A 15776-nucleotide genomic window follows, 5' to 3' on the forward strand; every position below is an offset into this window, starting at 1 on the left:
GGCTCCTGGCCCCGCGGTCCGCGCGGGGGAGGGGCCGGGGGCGGCCGTCTGGGGCTCCCCGCGGAGGGCTCCTGTCGCCCTGGAGCCCCGCCTGGATTTGCTGCTGGGCGCTTGCCGGCTGCCAGGCGGCCTGGGCTGGGGACCTGCCCTCTTCCAGCCACCCGCTTCCTCCTTGCCAGGAGGTGAGCCGCACCTGGTCCTTCACCTGGAGTTCGCGGGGGAGGGTTGAGGACGGGTGGGGGGAGGGGGAGTGAGGGGCGGATGGTGCTGTTTATTGCTCTCAGCTGTCGCCTTTTTCCTTTCCGGGGGGACGCGGGCTTTGGTAGGGTTTAAAGGACGAAGTTGGCCACCCCGGGAAGCTGGCTGAAAGAGGGTGTGTGGCTTTGCTGTCTTCAGGGTGATGCTTTTCTGTTCGCGCTCGGGTGTTTGAGGGCTCTGAAGGACTTTGCGGTGCCCTCTTTAGAGTACCAGGCTTGAGGACCTGGGGCCCAGGGGGAGATTTCAACAAGGGGAGGAAACTGGGGAAGCCCTGCCCAGAGGATTTGCAGACCCATCTCTTCACAGGTATCTGGAGAGCCAGATACTGTCTCAGGGGTGTCATCGCCCCCTCCCCTTCATCCCCTTTCCTCCAGCCCTTGTCTCCACAAACCGCTTCTAACTACTCCCCTGCACTTAGCTTGCTGATAAGGCCCTGGGGATTTGCTAAGCAGTGTGTGGTGTCACTTGACTTCCTTCTGACAAAATATGGATATGAATTAGGAAGAAAAAAAGTGTGTACTAGGGAGGAGGCGGGTCCGCTGATCTAGAAAATTAGAAAAGACAGAATGATTATATTCCTTTGGAGAGGTGTTCACCTGCCTGAAGCATTGCATCTGTGTATTTTATAGCCTGAGATTATTGTTAGTTTGCTGCTAAGAAAGATAAATTACAGCTGAAGAGAGTTTTCTCCTGCTTTTAAGGAGAACTTGACACAATGTACCAAAAATTTACAGGGGGTGTCATTGTTCCTTATATTGGGTGTTTATCTTTCCCTTTAGTGTTCCAGGAAGTGCATCCTCTTAATGAAAATCAATGAGGGAAAGGAAGCAACATTTCTGACCCACTTTGAGAGATTATCCTGGGGAGAATATGAGAAGTGGATACTGTTTTAGGAAGATTGCTCGGAATCAGGGTGATGGGTCATTTTTAATCTATGTAACAGAAATAGGTTAGTCAATTGCCCCTCTGGGAAGAAAGGCCAACCCCTGTTCCTTTGTGTGTGATGCTGTAAATTTTGAATTTTACCTAGACTTGAGTTATAGGCTATCAGCATTCTGGACACTCATCTATGGAGTTTCATCTTCCTTTCTCATATATAGGTCTCTGGATTTCATAGACTGAAATGAAACAGAATCAGACCAGGCAGGTGTGTGTAAGCACACTATACTGTGGTTGCTGGGGAAATTGGGGCAACCTTTCAACAAACAGCTGTGTTTAATTTCAGAGTTCATTATACAATTAACTTAATCTTTAGTTGCCAAAGTTACTTATCATCTGGGAATCATCCAGGTGATTCTTCACATTTCTACAGAAAGCTGCTTCTTGGACATCCTCAGACTGACGGGGATAACAGAACAAATTTTAAACCTTGTCTTCAGTCCCCAGTCCCAAAATGAAGAATATATTTCTTTTCTGAAATACAACCTTACGGTTCTTGCAACACTAATTCTTAGTTAGGAAGAATCTGCTTGAAATGAGCTTAAGTCAGTGCCAGTGAGAGTGATGCTTTGGTCACTAGGCCAGACTGATCATTTAGAGGAGTGCATGTTCTACACACATATACTCCGAAAGAAGAGATTAAGAATGTGCAACCTAAGACAGAAACAGTGAAAGGAGTGTCATGGATATTATAGGAAGCCTCCATTCAGTTCATCCTAGCTCCTTGTTGCACTGACTTTAGAAATGACCCGTGATTTCTAAAGGGCTTTGAGGGCTCATGTTTGAATTTTCCATCTGAAAATGAGAATAAATAAAAATATATAGCAGAAGCCTGCTCTGAGGCTGACTATGGCTAGTTTGTGTTATGATTCACAGATTAATTTGTATGCTTCTTGATGACTTGCAAGCTGATTGGGAATTTAAGTTTCTTTTGGAAATAGAGCCCAGTCCTCTGAAGGCTGAATCTGCTCCTTGGCATCTGGTCTAACCAGATGAGCTAATTTATAGAACTGATCATTATTTCTCTATGACAGTGTTTATAAGAGGAAAGAGAGAAGGGCAGGTGTTTTTCAGGATAGGATTGGGGAGGGAGGGGGGATTCCCATAGAGACATAGCTATGGAAATGTGAGCCAAATTATCATGAGCAAAGATATAATTGCAGTAACTATTTTGTATCCACTTCTGCCTGCTTATCTCTTTCTGTTCTTTATTCATAGAAAAGGTAGATGCCACATACAGAGGAAAGAACTATGTGGTAGGGAAGACAGGTAAAATAGTCAAACGTGAGGTGTGTCTGTGACTAGAAACAAAAACTGGTTCTTAATAATAGGGGAAAATGTTGAAGAAGAACATGAAAAGGCCTTCAGGTAATTTAAAAAAAATTTATTTATTTATGCATACAGAACTGGGGTACTGGCCAGAGGTGGAGGGGCGGTGAGAGGATTCACCAGAGAGAGAATGGGGAGCAGAACAGGCAGATCGATGAAGCACACTGCTGAGGGGGGCAGCGGACTGGTCAGGAGAGGTCTGCCATGCCATGTGGGTCAGCTCCTTAGCCTGGGATCGAACTCATGCTAATGTGGCTGCGATAGCTTCATAGTGCTATGCTTTAACTCATTGTGCCACCAGGGAGAGCCCTCTTCAGGTAATTTTACCCTTATTTCTCACCAGTAGTCACCAGTATTTTTGTAAGTTGGTTGTGTTGAACTAAGTTACATAGACTCATTTTCCTTGCTTGGTTTTATAGGGAAGCAGCAAAAGGATGAGCTTTGAAAATTGTTGTGGGAATTATCCAGTTATGATTGCCTGAGTTCAGAGAAAAGATCCTTCAGAGACTACTGGGTTATGCGGAAAAGTTTACTTAGGTTTTTGCAGTGGTCTGGACTTGGATGAAACTCATAAAATATAACTTCCTTTGTCAAAGTATTTGTATTTTAGAGTGGAAAGGGGAGACCTGATTGTTCTGAAGTGGTCAGCTAGTGACCTGGTCAGTGGTATGGAAGCAAAAGCACAAACAGGAAGTCTACAGTTTGGGAGACAAAAGTCAAGACAGTGTGCCAGCAGATGAAGGATAAAAGTAGTATGTGGCTTCGGTAAATGTTTAAAGAAAAAGAATGTGAGAACTGACTGAACATCAGAAAGTGTGGCATTAATATTCCCGAGGCTTTTGTATGGCGGAATTTACAAAGGATAAATCTCTTTCAGTTAACTTGGCACCTGCTTTTCACTGTAAAAGGGTAATATTAAAAATCACTTAGCTCTTCTTATTGTGAGGATGAGATTAGTATGTTAAGGAAAATTGTCATAAAAATGAGAGAGTTGATTGTTCCTAGGTTAATAGAGCTGATATTTCTGGAACGTGCTATAGTGAGATTTCAGAGGCTCATAGGAGAGTCTTAACCAAGAATTGAATGGAATGGAAATTTTGAATCATTGAATAATAGAACTTAATGGGGCTGCCAGAGGAAAGAAGATAAAGGCCAACAGATGATTCAGAGTTGGAGTTAAGTACTAGAAAATAGCATGTATATGAATAAAGGAACAGAACTAAGTGGATTATATATGCATTATTTAAATTTGGAAAATTAGATCACATAGTAATTTGTAAAATTTGTTCTAAAATTTTTCATAAAATGATTCTCCTTGTCTTTTTGAATCTTGATTGAATGATGAATTTTTGACAAGTTTTTAGTCCACAAACATTTATTGAACTTATACTGAGTAACAAGTAAGCTGTCAGGTGTTGTGAAATTACAAATTAAAAAATACATAATTTAGTTTTATAAGAATGAGACAGATACATACACACATAATTGCAATTAAGTGGTTTGGTGCCACAAAAGAAGAAATGGGCAACCAATTCTAGTGGTGAGGATGAGAAAAGGGACTATATGGAACAGGAGAGACTTGAAGGATGAGTAGGAATTTGTCAGGCTGATGATGGTTAGTTATGATTGTGGCAGTTTGGGGGAAAAGCATATCTGGTGTTGGCCATAGATTAAAAAGTAAAGAAACACAGATCAGTGTTTTTGTTACAGTTGGTTACAGCTGTCCAACTGCATGCTAAGGAAGACCTTAATGACAAATGATTCTTAAAAGCAGGCAGAATTCTGGTCATAGAGGACCCTTAGATCATGCTAAGAAGCTGGTGTTCATTTGGTAGGTGACAAGGAACAATAGAAGGGCTTAAAAGTAAGTAGTCATACATACACTTCAGCGACATCTTTAAAGACAAAGCACCCAACGCCACAATAGTGAAGGCAAAGATAAATAGATGGGACTACATCAAGTTAAAGAGCTTCTGTACAGCAAAAGAGACATTACTAAAAACAAACAGAAAGATCACTAATTGGGAAAACATTTTCTCACACAAAAGTAGCAATAAAGGATTGATCACAAAAATATATGGAGAACTGATGAAACTCAACAAAAATAAAGTAAACAACCCCATCAAAAAATGGGCAGTAGAGCTAAAAAGACACTTCTCCAAAGAGGAAATGCAGATGGCCAACAGGCATATGAAAAAATGGTCAACATCACTCGTAATAAGGGAGATGCAAATTAAAACCACAATGAGATACCACCTCACCCCAGTGAGAATGGCACATCTTCAAACAACTACCAACAACAAATGTTGGCGAGGATGTGGAGAAAAAGGAACTCTCCTGCATTGCTGGTGGGAATGCAAACTAGTACAACCACTATGGAAAACTGTTTGGAGGTTCCTCAAACTGCTAAACATGGAGCTTCCCTATGACCCAGCAATCCCACTCCTAGGTATCTACCCAAAAGACACAAAAACACTGTACCCCCATGTTTATTGCTGCTTTATTTACAATTGGAAAAACATGAAAGCAGCCCAAATGCCCAAAAGTAGATGACTGGATTAGAAAGATGTGGTACATATATTCAATGGAATATTACTCAGCAACCAAAAAAGAGAAACACATGTCTTTTGCAGCAACTTGGATGGAGCTGGAAAAGATCATGCTTAGTGAGATAAGCCAGAAAGAGAAAGAAAAATACCGGATGGTTTCACTCATAGCAGGAGTATAATGGACCAGGCGAGAAAATAACAAAAATAATGAACAACCATATACCAGAGACATTTTGTGGGGGTGGAGTGGGGAATGGTATCAAAAACAGGTGGGGGGGAGGGAGGGAAATGCACGGGACTATGGTGGTGGCACAGGGGTGATTTGGTGATGGGAAACCTGCGGGGATTACACTCGAGATGGAAAAAAAAAATGTGCAAAATGATGTAAAAATAAACTTTGTAATAAAAAAAAGTAAGTAGTCATAAAATATTGCTTAGTTTGGCAACAATATGGAGGCCACATTAAAGGGGTGGGAGGCAGACAGAGTGAGACCTGCTGGGAATAACTGTCATAGGCGAGGTGAAGACTGACACACACTCAGTTAAGTAGTAGCAATAAAGGTAGAGAAGAGGCCATGATGTGATAAGATAGAGTTGACAGCAGGTGAATGCAGAGGGCAAGGGAGCGAGGGTTCTGGCTTGTTTAGAGGATGGCGTCTCTAACCTTGAGGAATGTGAAAAACACAAGATAGGAATTTGATTCTGAAAAGGTCCAATAGGCCCTCTTTGGTGGGGGGGGAGGGCATGGATCTGAGTTGTTTTGTAGATTTGGAAATCATTTGAGTGAAAGGCATGGTTGAAATAGCTGGATTGGATGAGTTCATCCAGAGAGCGAGAACAAAGAGGAGGAAAAATAGCACTTGGCTTTTATCAACATTAAAAAGGACAGAAATGGTGGTGTCCACAAAAGAGATATTTAAGTACTGACTCAGTACTTAAGATAAAAGATGTGATGGTACTGAGTTGGGGAAGAGGAGGGAGTGCCTTTGAAGAAGAAAGGAATGGTTGTAATAGCAAATGTCCAAAGAAATTGAAATAAGCTCTGAAAACTGATGTTTGAACTTGACAACTGGGTCACTAGTGCTCAGTGCTTACTGGTTACTGAAGAGTGTGGGAGATGAATTGAGCATCACTTAGGAGTCGAGTGATGGGGTAAAATTATCCTTAATTTGGTAAGAGGTTGGGTATTTTAAATCTACAAAACTCAGACTTGTAAATGGCCATATCTGTTGTTTCAGACAGTGAGAAGAATGGCTGGGAAATATTCCTTCTGTAGGAAGTCTCTGAAGGTTTTGGGCTGTGGGTGAGGTGTCAGATATCCTAAAGTCACACTGTCACTGAAAAAGTAAGGATTCAGTCTGTTTTCAAACTGTTAACATAATTATTCTTGCCTGTTAGGCTTGTGGAGGTGAATTTTCCATTTCAAGTTCTTTTGCTCAAAACCATATCTCATGCTTTAGGCAAATGTGAGGAAGTATTCACACCATCAATATTTACAATGTAGAACGAAGAGTTGACAGATCCATGAAGTGTCATATTTTAGCATAAGGGATGAAAATAGCAGAGTATGGTGCAGAGTGACAAGTTTCCCTACCATAGTGTATTCTTCAGAAGTGCCTTGGATTTTACAATAATTATTTAGCATCGGAAAACACTGAAATGTAGGCTGCTTTTTCCTTCCTCCCAAAGAAATCATGGTTCATTCTTATTTCTTTTTGCTTTTCTCAATCTTTGTTTTATGATATTTCAATATTAAACACATTTTTATTATACACTTATATACCAAGTACAAACAGCAAAAGGATGAACAAAATATCTGGCTTCTGCCCATATTGAGGTTCAAAATCTTGGGACAGAATCAAAACAATGGCACACATCATGGCATCATGTAAAGACTTTGACTGTAATCGCCGTGATAGAAAATTGTTGAACATAATAGGAATATATCACCATTCTGGGCTGAGATGGGGGGGATTGATGAGGAAAAGACATTGAAGCTGAAGTCCAAAGAATGAGTAGGAATTTGATCCGAGAAGGGGATGGTGATAGAGCATTTGAGCAGAGGAAACCTGTTTAGATAGATTGCTGTATCTCTCTCTCTATTTTTTTAAAAAAGATTTATTTATCCATACAGAACTGGGGTACAGGCCAGAGGTGCAGAGGTGGTGAGAAAATTCACCAGAGACAAAGTGGGGAGCAGAACAGGCTGACTGATAAAGTACACTGCTGAGGGGAGCAAGGGGCGGCTCAGGAGAGATCTGCCATGCCATGTGCGTCACCTCCAGGGTGGGGATAGAACTTGTGCTGAAGTGGCTTTAGCTTCTTAGTGCTGTGCTTTAACCCGTTGTGCCACCAGGGAGGGCCCTGATTGCTGTATCTTTTTTTTAAAGATTATTTATTCATATAGAGCTGGGGTACAGGCCAGAGATGTGGAGGGTGAGAGGATTCACTAGAGACAGAGTGGGGAGCAGGCAGATCCACGAAGTACACTGCTGAGGGGAGCAGCGGGCGGGTCAGGAGAGGTCTGCCACACCATGTGCTCACCTCCGTGGCAGGCGGGAATTGAATTCATGCGGAAGTGGCTTAAGTTTCTTAGTGCTGTGCTTTAACCCGCTGCACAACCAGGGAGGGCCAGTCCCTCTGGGACTACTAAAGATGCAGGATCTTTTCTCTGAATTCTAGTTACAGTCTCTAGCCAACTCTGGCATGTATATGCTGTCCCATGCCAGTCTTTAGCCAGAGGGCCTGATTGTGCTATTAAGACCCCAAGTAGAAATGATGTGCCCTTTGAGAGCAGGAATTTCAGTATCTTTGTCAGCAAACAAGGCTTAATATCTTTTTAAGATACTTTAAGGGTTTTAAGAATTAGTAAAATGTAGGTCCTTTACTCTGGAAGCACTAATCACTGCCTTGAAAATATAGTAGTATGGGGCGTCTCTGGTGGCGCAGCAGGTTATAGCACAGCACTAAAAAGCTAAAGCCACTTCAGCGTGAGTTTGATCCCCACCCCGGAGATGACTCATATGGCACGGCAGACCTCTGCTGACCAGCCCGCTGCTCTCCTCAGCCTATGTACTTTATAGATCTGCCTGTTCTGCTCCCCACTCTGTCTCTGGTGAATCCTCTCACTGCCCCTGCATCTCTGGCCAGTACTCCACTTCTGTATAAATAAATAAATAGATCTTTAAAAAAAAAAGAAAGAAAGAAAGAAAATATAGTAGTGTGTCTTTTACTTTTTCAATTATAAAACAGAATTGATCTTTATAGTACATTTGATCCTAATTGAATTCTTCACTCAGTTGTGCCATATTTAAGACTCAAATAAAAACCTAGTGATGAAAAAATATTGATGTTTATTCTTAAACTTACAGTTCTGGCATTCAGTGTACTGTTTATAAGTTATTCGAAGTTTCGCTTCTATATTCTCTTCTCTAGAACAGTGTTTCTCCGAGACTTGCAGTGCCAGCACTGGATGGGAGCTTGTTAGAAATGCAAGTTCTTGGGTCCTGTACATATTGTACTAAATTAGAAATCCCAGCAAGCTGTGCTAGCTCTCTAGGGTAGACTGTAGAATGAAGTCAGAGACCAGTGCCCTACGTGTATGGTAAAACAGTTGTCTAAAGCCAAGGACTTGCTTCATTGCAAAAATTCCATCAGCTGTTACCCGTGCTACTTCCTGTTTCTACATGAAGCCTTAGAAACTCCTAGAATGAACACTCAAGTAGACCATGAGTGCATACCATACCCTTGAAGTGCACCAGCGAGTGGTGCTTGATTATTTTCTATGTGTCTAGTTCTAGGCCAGATGCTGGTGATAAAACAGGATGCAGGACATGTTGTCACCCCTCTCTAGGGGCATGCAGCCTGCCAGAAGAAGCAAAAATAGACATTAAAGTCTCTGAGATAGACATTAAAGTTGAAAACCTGGAAATATTAAAAGAGTGTTTGGTCGGTCTTCATGGTATATGTTTTCCAGCCTTTGATACTTATGTGGGTAGAGTGTTGTTTGCAGTTTATTGACTGTAAAGTGTCTTCCTGTTACAGTTTAAGTTGTATTGAAAGTAATTAAGATATTCAAACTTGAACATTGCAACTGGTTTGTATGACTTTGAATAAATCAAACTCTCTAAGTTATAGTCTGAAAACAGATATAGTAATTCCTGCTTTATTTATGTTAGAATTGCTCTAAGGACCAAACTAATGCATGTGAAAATGTTTTGTCAATTTTAATGCAATGCCATCTATTAGTTGTTATTCTTGCATAAATTAGAACATTGTTTCTAAGGGAATGGATTAAAGAGTTAGAAGACTGCTATGTGGATAGGGAAATTTGTTTACTTGCAGAAGTATTTTATGGGACTATTTTTTTCTAGTTATGGAAGTTGTGCATTGTAAATTTTTTAGAAAATAAAATATAAAAAAGGACGCATTAATTTTTCCACCTAGAGATATCCATATTAATGCTTCAGCACATTTTCTACCTATTTTCTTTTTCCTTTTTAAAAATTCTTCAGTGAATCATGTTAGACACAGGAATTATATTTTTCTTCTTTTGTTTAAGTGTTTCCCAGTAACAATACTTTCTATAAGTATTTTTGTAACAATAAAAACGACCTAGCTGACTGTTCTATCACCAATGAAACTGTGATTTGGCCTCGAGCATCTACACTCTCCTGGCTTTTGTCTTACCCCACCATGTGCCTTTTTAGTTTTCTCTGGTTTTGCCTCAACTCCCAGACTCTTCCCAGCCTTACTCCTTAATCCTCCTATCTTCTCTGTCATCCTCACACTTTTGGTGATGTTGTTCTGTTTCTTGGCTTTATCATCTACATATAGACAGTCTCATATTTCTGTCTCTCGCAGGATTGGTTTCTGGATTCCCCACAGGTGTAGCCTGGCTGTCTCCACCTCAAAACTGACATGTCCAAAACTGAACCCTGATGTTGCCTTAAACATACTTCTTTCCAATTTCATTCAGTAGCAACTTCTTTCTTATTTTGTTCAGTTCTAAAACTCTGGAGTGATTTCTTTTTCTTCTATGTCCTAACCCAGTCTACCAGCAAACTCTCTAGCCTCAGCTTCAGAATAGCTGAATCAGTGTTTCTCAGCAGCTGACCTGTGCTTTGTGAGCCACACCCCTGCATCTTGCCTCGGTTACTAATCTAACTTCCCAGTTTTGTCTCTTATTTTGTGGAGCTCATGTTAAAACACAAGCCAAAAGCTCCTCTCAAAATTTTTCTAAAACTTTGTTCAGAACCAAAGCTGTGGTGGTGGTTCTTATGGTATTGATATTCCCAGTATGAAAATTGGGAATTTACATTCCCCTATTTTCATTCTGTCTTACCTTGCCTAGTCTTCTTGTTAGAATGTGTAATAGAAGCTTCTTTTTCAGGATCTTTACCCGGTACTCTCTTCCCCAGAGTTTTTGCTTGATTCCCCCCCCCCAATCATCAGATTTCATCTCATTTGTTAGCCCCCCGAAAGGCCTTCCATGGTCAACATTTGAAACTGAAACTTCTTCTTTATTCCTATTTCATGCTTTTATTTTTTTCCATAGCATGTGTTAGCATCCATTATAATATATATTGTATTTTGTTCTTATGTTCTGCCTACTACAAATTATAAGTTCCATAAAGACAAAGCAATATTTTTTATTTTCTATTTTTGCTATTATATTTTTTATATTTTTACACCATTCTTAATTTTGTGCACCTTTTCATCTGAGTTGTAATCCCCATAGTCTTCCCACCACCAGTTCACCCATGTGCCATCACCATAGTCCAGTGTACTCTTCCCACCCCAGTTCTGATCCCATTTCCCTTTCCACCCCTATAAATTATCTCTGGTTTATAGTTGTTCATTGTTTTCATTTTTACTCTGTTACATTGTTTCTCTTTCTCTCTTCCCCCCACTTCCCACTCCCCACCCCAATCCCTTACACTCCTGCTGTAAGTGAAACCATCCAGTATTTTTTCTTTTTTTTCTGGCTTATTTCACTAAGCATGATCTTTTCCAGCTCTATCCATGTTGCTGCAAAAGGCATGAGTTTATCTTTTTTGATTGCTGAGTAATATGCCATTGTATGTATGTACCACATCTTTTTAATCTAGTCATCTATTTTTGGGGATTTGGGTTGGCTCCATGTTGTCCCTATTTTAAATAGAGCAGCAATAAACATGGGGTTGCAGATGTCCTTTTGAATTGTTGTTTTTGGGTCCTTTGGGTAGATACCTAAGAGTGTGATTGTGGGATCATATGGAAGTTCTATTTTTAGGAGTTTGAGAAACCTCCAAACAGTTTTCCATAGTGGTTGTACTAGTGTGCATTTTCCACCAGCAGTGCACAGAGTTCCTTTTTCTCCACATCCTCACCAATATTTGTTGTTGCTAGTTGTTTTAAGATGTGCCATTCTCACTGGTGTGAGGTGGTATCACATTGTGATTTTAATTTGCATCTCCCTTATTAGAAGTGATGTTAAACATTTTTTCATATGTCTGCTGGTCATCTGCATTTCTTCTTTGGAGAAGTGTCCTTGTAGCTCTTCTGCCCATTTTTTTTTTGATGGGGTTGTTCACTTTATTTTTGTTGAGTTTAATTTTTATGTACCTTTGTGATCAGTCCTTTGTCATTAGTATTGTGTGCAAATATTTTGTCCCAATCAGGGGGGTGTCTCTTTGTTTTGTGTAGTGTCTCTCTTGCTGTACAGAAGCTCTTTAACTTTATGTATCCCAACTGTTTATCTTTTCCTTCACTATCCCTGCTTTGGATAATATATCTTCAAAGATATTGTTGAGGTGTATGTCATGCAGAGTTTCACCTACCTTTTCTTCTAGGTATTTTATGGTTTTGGGTATTATGTCTAGTTCTAAAAATGTGGAACACCTCATGAATTTGCGTGTCATCCTTGTGCAGGGGCCACGCTGATCTCTGTATCATTCCAATTTTAGTATATGTGCTGCTGAAGTAAACACTTATTTTCTTTTTAGAAAACTATCCTTAGCATTTAAATAGTGCCTGGCATGTAATAAGAGACTGAAAATACTTGTTGAATGAATAAGTACATTTAATTCTGGACATGTAGGTTGTTTTAATCCTTTGGGATTTAAAATTTTAGTATAAGTAATAGCACACAACATTGTATGAATTTCTGATTATTGAACATAGGTTAGTTGTAAGAGAAATCTGAGGTCAAAGGAAATTAGCTGGGTAGCACTGAAAAATGTTATTTATTGTTACTATTTTGATGGTAGAAAGTGCTGCCTCACTGAAGTAATTCATATTTGTTTAAACTATTTTTCATGGTACTTACCCTTTTGTAAATCTTTTTTTTTGTGTGTGGGTTTTCTGTTTAAATGCTTTCACTTCTTGTTTTTATGTATATGAGCTCTTGATATAGTAAACATCACATATATACACTGAAAATATGATTTTCTATATTTTTTCTTGTTGATATAGTTTGAGATGATGCAATACTGAGAGAAGTGATTAATTAGGAAATAAAATATATATATGGACTTATCAGGTGTGGGAGACCAAGTATATGGGTTTGATAGCCCAGTGATCAATTTCAGTCTATCAAGGTTTTTGGTTTTCCACCTTGGGCTACTTGGTAGATGCTCTGCCTTTCACTGAGGCTGAAAATTTAGGAGCAGGAGGAGGCAACTGTAAAAAGAGAATGAGTTCATTATCGGCATCCTGAGTTTAAAGTGCCCAAGGGACATCCCAGCAGTGCTCTCCCAGAGACAATTGGATGTACAGAGTGTAGCTGAGAGACAACTTGGGAGCCATATGAGGTAATTGAAGCCACTAGTGTTGATGAGGTCACTTAGGCTCTAAGCACATAGCAAATACAGTAGGTTGGGGAGCAGCCCAAAGAAACAGCTGCATTTAGGAAGCAAGCAGAGCAACAAGCAATTGAGAATGAAACTACAAAGGGACATTCAGGGCCCTCCCTCGTGGTGCAGTGGGTTAAAGCACAGCACTAAGAAGCTAAAGCCACTTCCGCATGAGTTGGATTCCCGCCTGCCCGGGAGGTGACCACATGGCATGGCAGACCTCTCCTGGCCCGCCCGCTGCTCCCCTCATCAGTGTATTTCGTAGATCTGCCTATTCTGTTCCCCACTCTCTCTCTGGTGAAGCCTCTCGCCGCCCCTGAGCCTCTGCCTGTACCCCAGTTCTGTATGCACAAATAAATAAATCTTAAAAAACAAAAGTGATAGCACAGAAGGTGAATGAGTTGAAAGGATAGGTGTGTGGAAAGTGACCTCTGGTATTTAGTAAGTCATTCAAAATATCATTTTCCCTCTTGACAAGATGCAGAAATATATGCAGAATGATGATCTAAATCGGCATGTTATTTTCTATTTGAAGAAATGTATTATAAATTTATTTATGGAAATGATGCTAAACTGGATGAAAGTGTGTTAATGCTGTTAATCTTAGTGTCTAGTCCCATTCTAGATACTGTTTTACTTTCATGATTTTAATCAGTATTTTGGTTTTGGGAGGGCTTAACCAAATTTTGTAAAGTCACAAGTTGGAAAAGATGCCTAATGAGTTAGAAAGTAGAATTAGATTCAAGGTAATTTTGAAAGAGTGTAATGGGCAAACATAGTTATTTTAAATGTAGACTTGTCCTTCCTTCATTTTTTTTTTCTTTTTAAGATGTATTTGTATGTACAGAACTGGGGTACAGGCCAGAGGCTCAGGGGCGGTGAGAGGCTTCACTAGAGACAGAGTGGGGAGCAGAATAGGCCAGGAGAGGTCTGCCACGCCATGTGGTCACCTCCGGGGCAGGCGGGAATCGAACTCATGCGGAAGTGGCTTTAGCTTCTCAGTGCAGTGCTTTAACCTGCTGCGCCACCAGGGAGGGCCTGTTCTTTGTTTTTTAAGGTCTAAAATTTAGATGTTCAATCATAGGATGGAGAAAACTTGCTTAAAATTACTTTAGAAACCATAAATGTCAGGTAGTAATGATGGGGGAGGCGTTGTGGAATGTATTAATATGAGCAGAATGCTTGACTTACAGCAAGTAAGCATTTAAGCTAGGTGTAGTATGTGAAGAGGGACATTGACATAGGAGATGTTGACTGGAAGTATGAATTAGGAAAACAAACTATTTGGAAAGTATGTCCAAATACTGGAGAACTTTATCAAAGGAATTGGACATGTTTAGTTTGGAGAAGACTTAGGAGGCCACAATAGTTAGCTACAAAAATAGTAATTGCAGTCATGTGTAAGAGGTATTAGTATTACACTCATTTAGAAGTAAGGTTAGGGTTAGTGGGCGGTAGACAGTAGAATTTAGAATTTAGTTCTGTGGAGCCATGAACTACTACTCTGTAATCTGAAATTTGCAGGTTCCTGTTTGGGACAGGCTACTGGCTGGATCACATCTATGAAATGGTAAATTCTGGTTTACTGCACTGAGCCTTTATTACTGTGGTGGATTAAGGAGAACTTCACTAACTGTCCAGGGTTATGTGCATGCATTCCTCCTGTAAAAGGTGAGAAGATCATCTTTTGTTCTAGGACATAGTCTTAATTTCTGAACCTTAGCACTTTTTTTTTTTTTAAAGATTTATTTATTTGTGCATACAGAACTGGAGTACAGGCTAGAGGTGTAGGGGCAGTGAGAGGATTCACCACAGAGTGGGGAGCAGAACAGGCGGATCTTCAAAGTACACTGCTGAGGGGAGCAGCGGGTGGGTCAGAAGAGGTCTGACGTGCCATGTGGATCACTTCTGGGGCAGGTGGGGGTCGAACTCCTGCTGAAGTGGCTTTAGCTTCTTAGTGCTGTGCTTTAACTGGCTGCACCACCAGGGAGGGCCAACTTTAGCACTTTCTTTCCCTAACATTGTTACAGTGTAGCCATAAGCCTGTGGCCTTTTTTCTTTACAGTATATATGTCAGTTTTTTATTTTCTTAATTCAGTTACTTTCTATGGCATTGTCTGTGGTTTTTTTTCTTTAGGAGAGGCAGTCCTTTAAAATAACTCCTTATTGTTACTTTTACATTATTAAATTTTGTGTAGATGAGAATGAGACAATTTTGCTATTTAGTGAGAATTGTGTAATTATACAAAAAGTCCAAACTTCAAATGATTTGTCAACTATGTTATATTATACAATAATGATGATAGAAATGTAGTCTTATGTAAATATCTATACTTTCCAATATCTTAAATAATAAATTTACAAGATAGATGACAGAACAGCATTTTATCACCACCAAAGAGATTAATGCTTTCAACACTGGACTGAATGAAACCAGTGCCCTTTGAGAGCAGAAGGATTTAGCCATTTAAAATACAAGTTTAATGCCATTTGATAAGTCCTGGGCATATCAATAATGCATAGAAGAAAATAATTTGACCTAAAATAACAATAGGTGCTTACACATGCCTGAGTTGCTATGCCAGGGAAGTGCTTCCCTATTTAAAAAAGAGCTGATAAATATTACCATTATTTGCTCCAATTTTTCCATGTTTTAAGTTTTGTACATTTGACCTTTCAAATGTTAAGACCAGTATATTTGCATTCTAGAAAAATGAAGCAATAAAAACACTTGGAGTCCTGCCAAGTAAGCATACTTGGAATTTGTATTAGGAATAAAAAATAAAAAGAACAATAGCCAGGTACAGTTTTAAGGCATTTTATGTATTACCTCATTTATATGTCGTTCAGAATCTAGTGGACTCAG

The 15776-nt window shown here is 39.9% G+C and overlaps 1 protein-coding gene across 5 annotated transcripts in view; it reads left to right on the forward strand.

The window, feature by feature from the left end:
• KIAA1324L (KIAA1324-like ortholog) overlaps positions 1–15776 on the forward strand; it is a 190623-nt gene that overhangs the window by 48957 nt on the left and 125890 nt on the right. Inside the window, exon 1 of one of the 5 annotated variants that reach the window (XM_004676880.2) lies at positions 7–182. The exons of the other annotated variants lie outside the window; for them this stretch is intronic. The gene's annotated coding sequence lies outside the window, so the exon portion shown is untranslated. Of the gene's footprint in view, positions 1–6; positions 183–15776 lie in introns of those variants that run through there. 5 annotated transcript variants of the gene reach the window in all.

The sequence above is a fragment of the Condylura cristata genome, unplaced genomic scaffold, assembly GCF_000260355.1.
Source record: "Condylura cristata isolate star-nosed mole 26May11 unplaced genomic scaffold, ConCri1.0 scaffold00005, whole genome shotgun sequence".
NCBI lineage: Eukaryota > Metazoa > Chordata > Mammalia > Eulipotyphla > Talpidae > Condylura > Condylura cristata.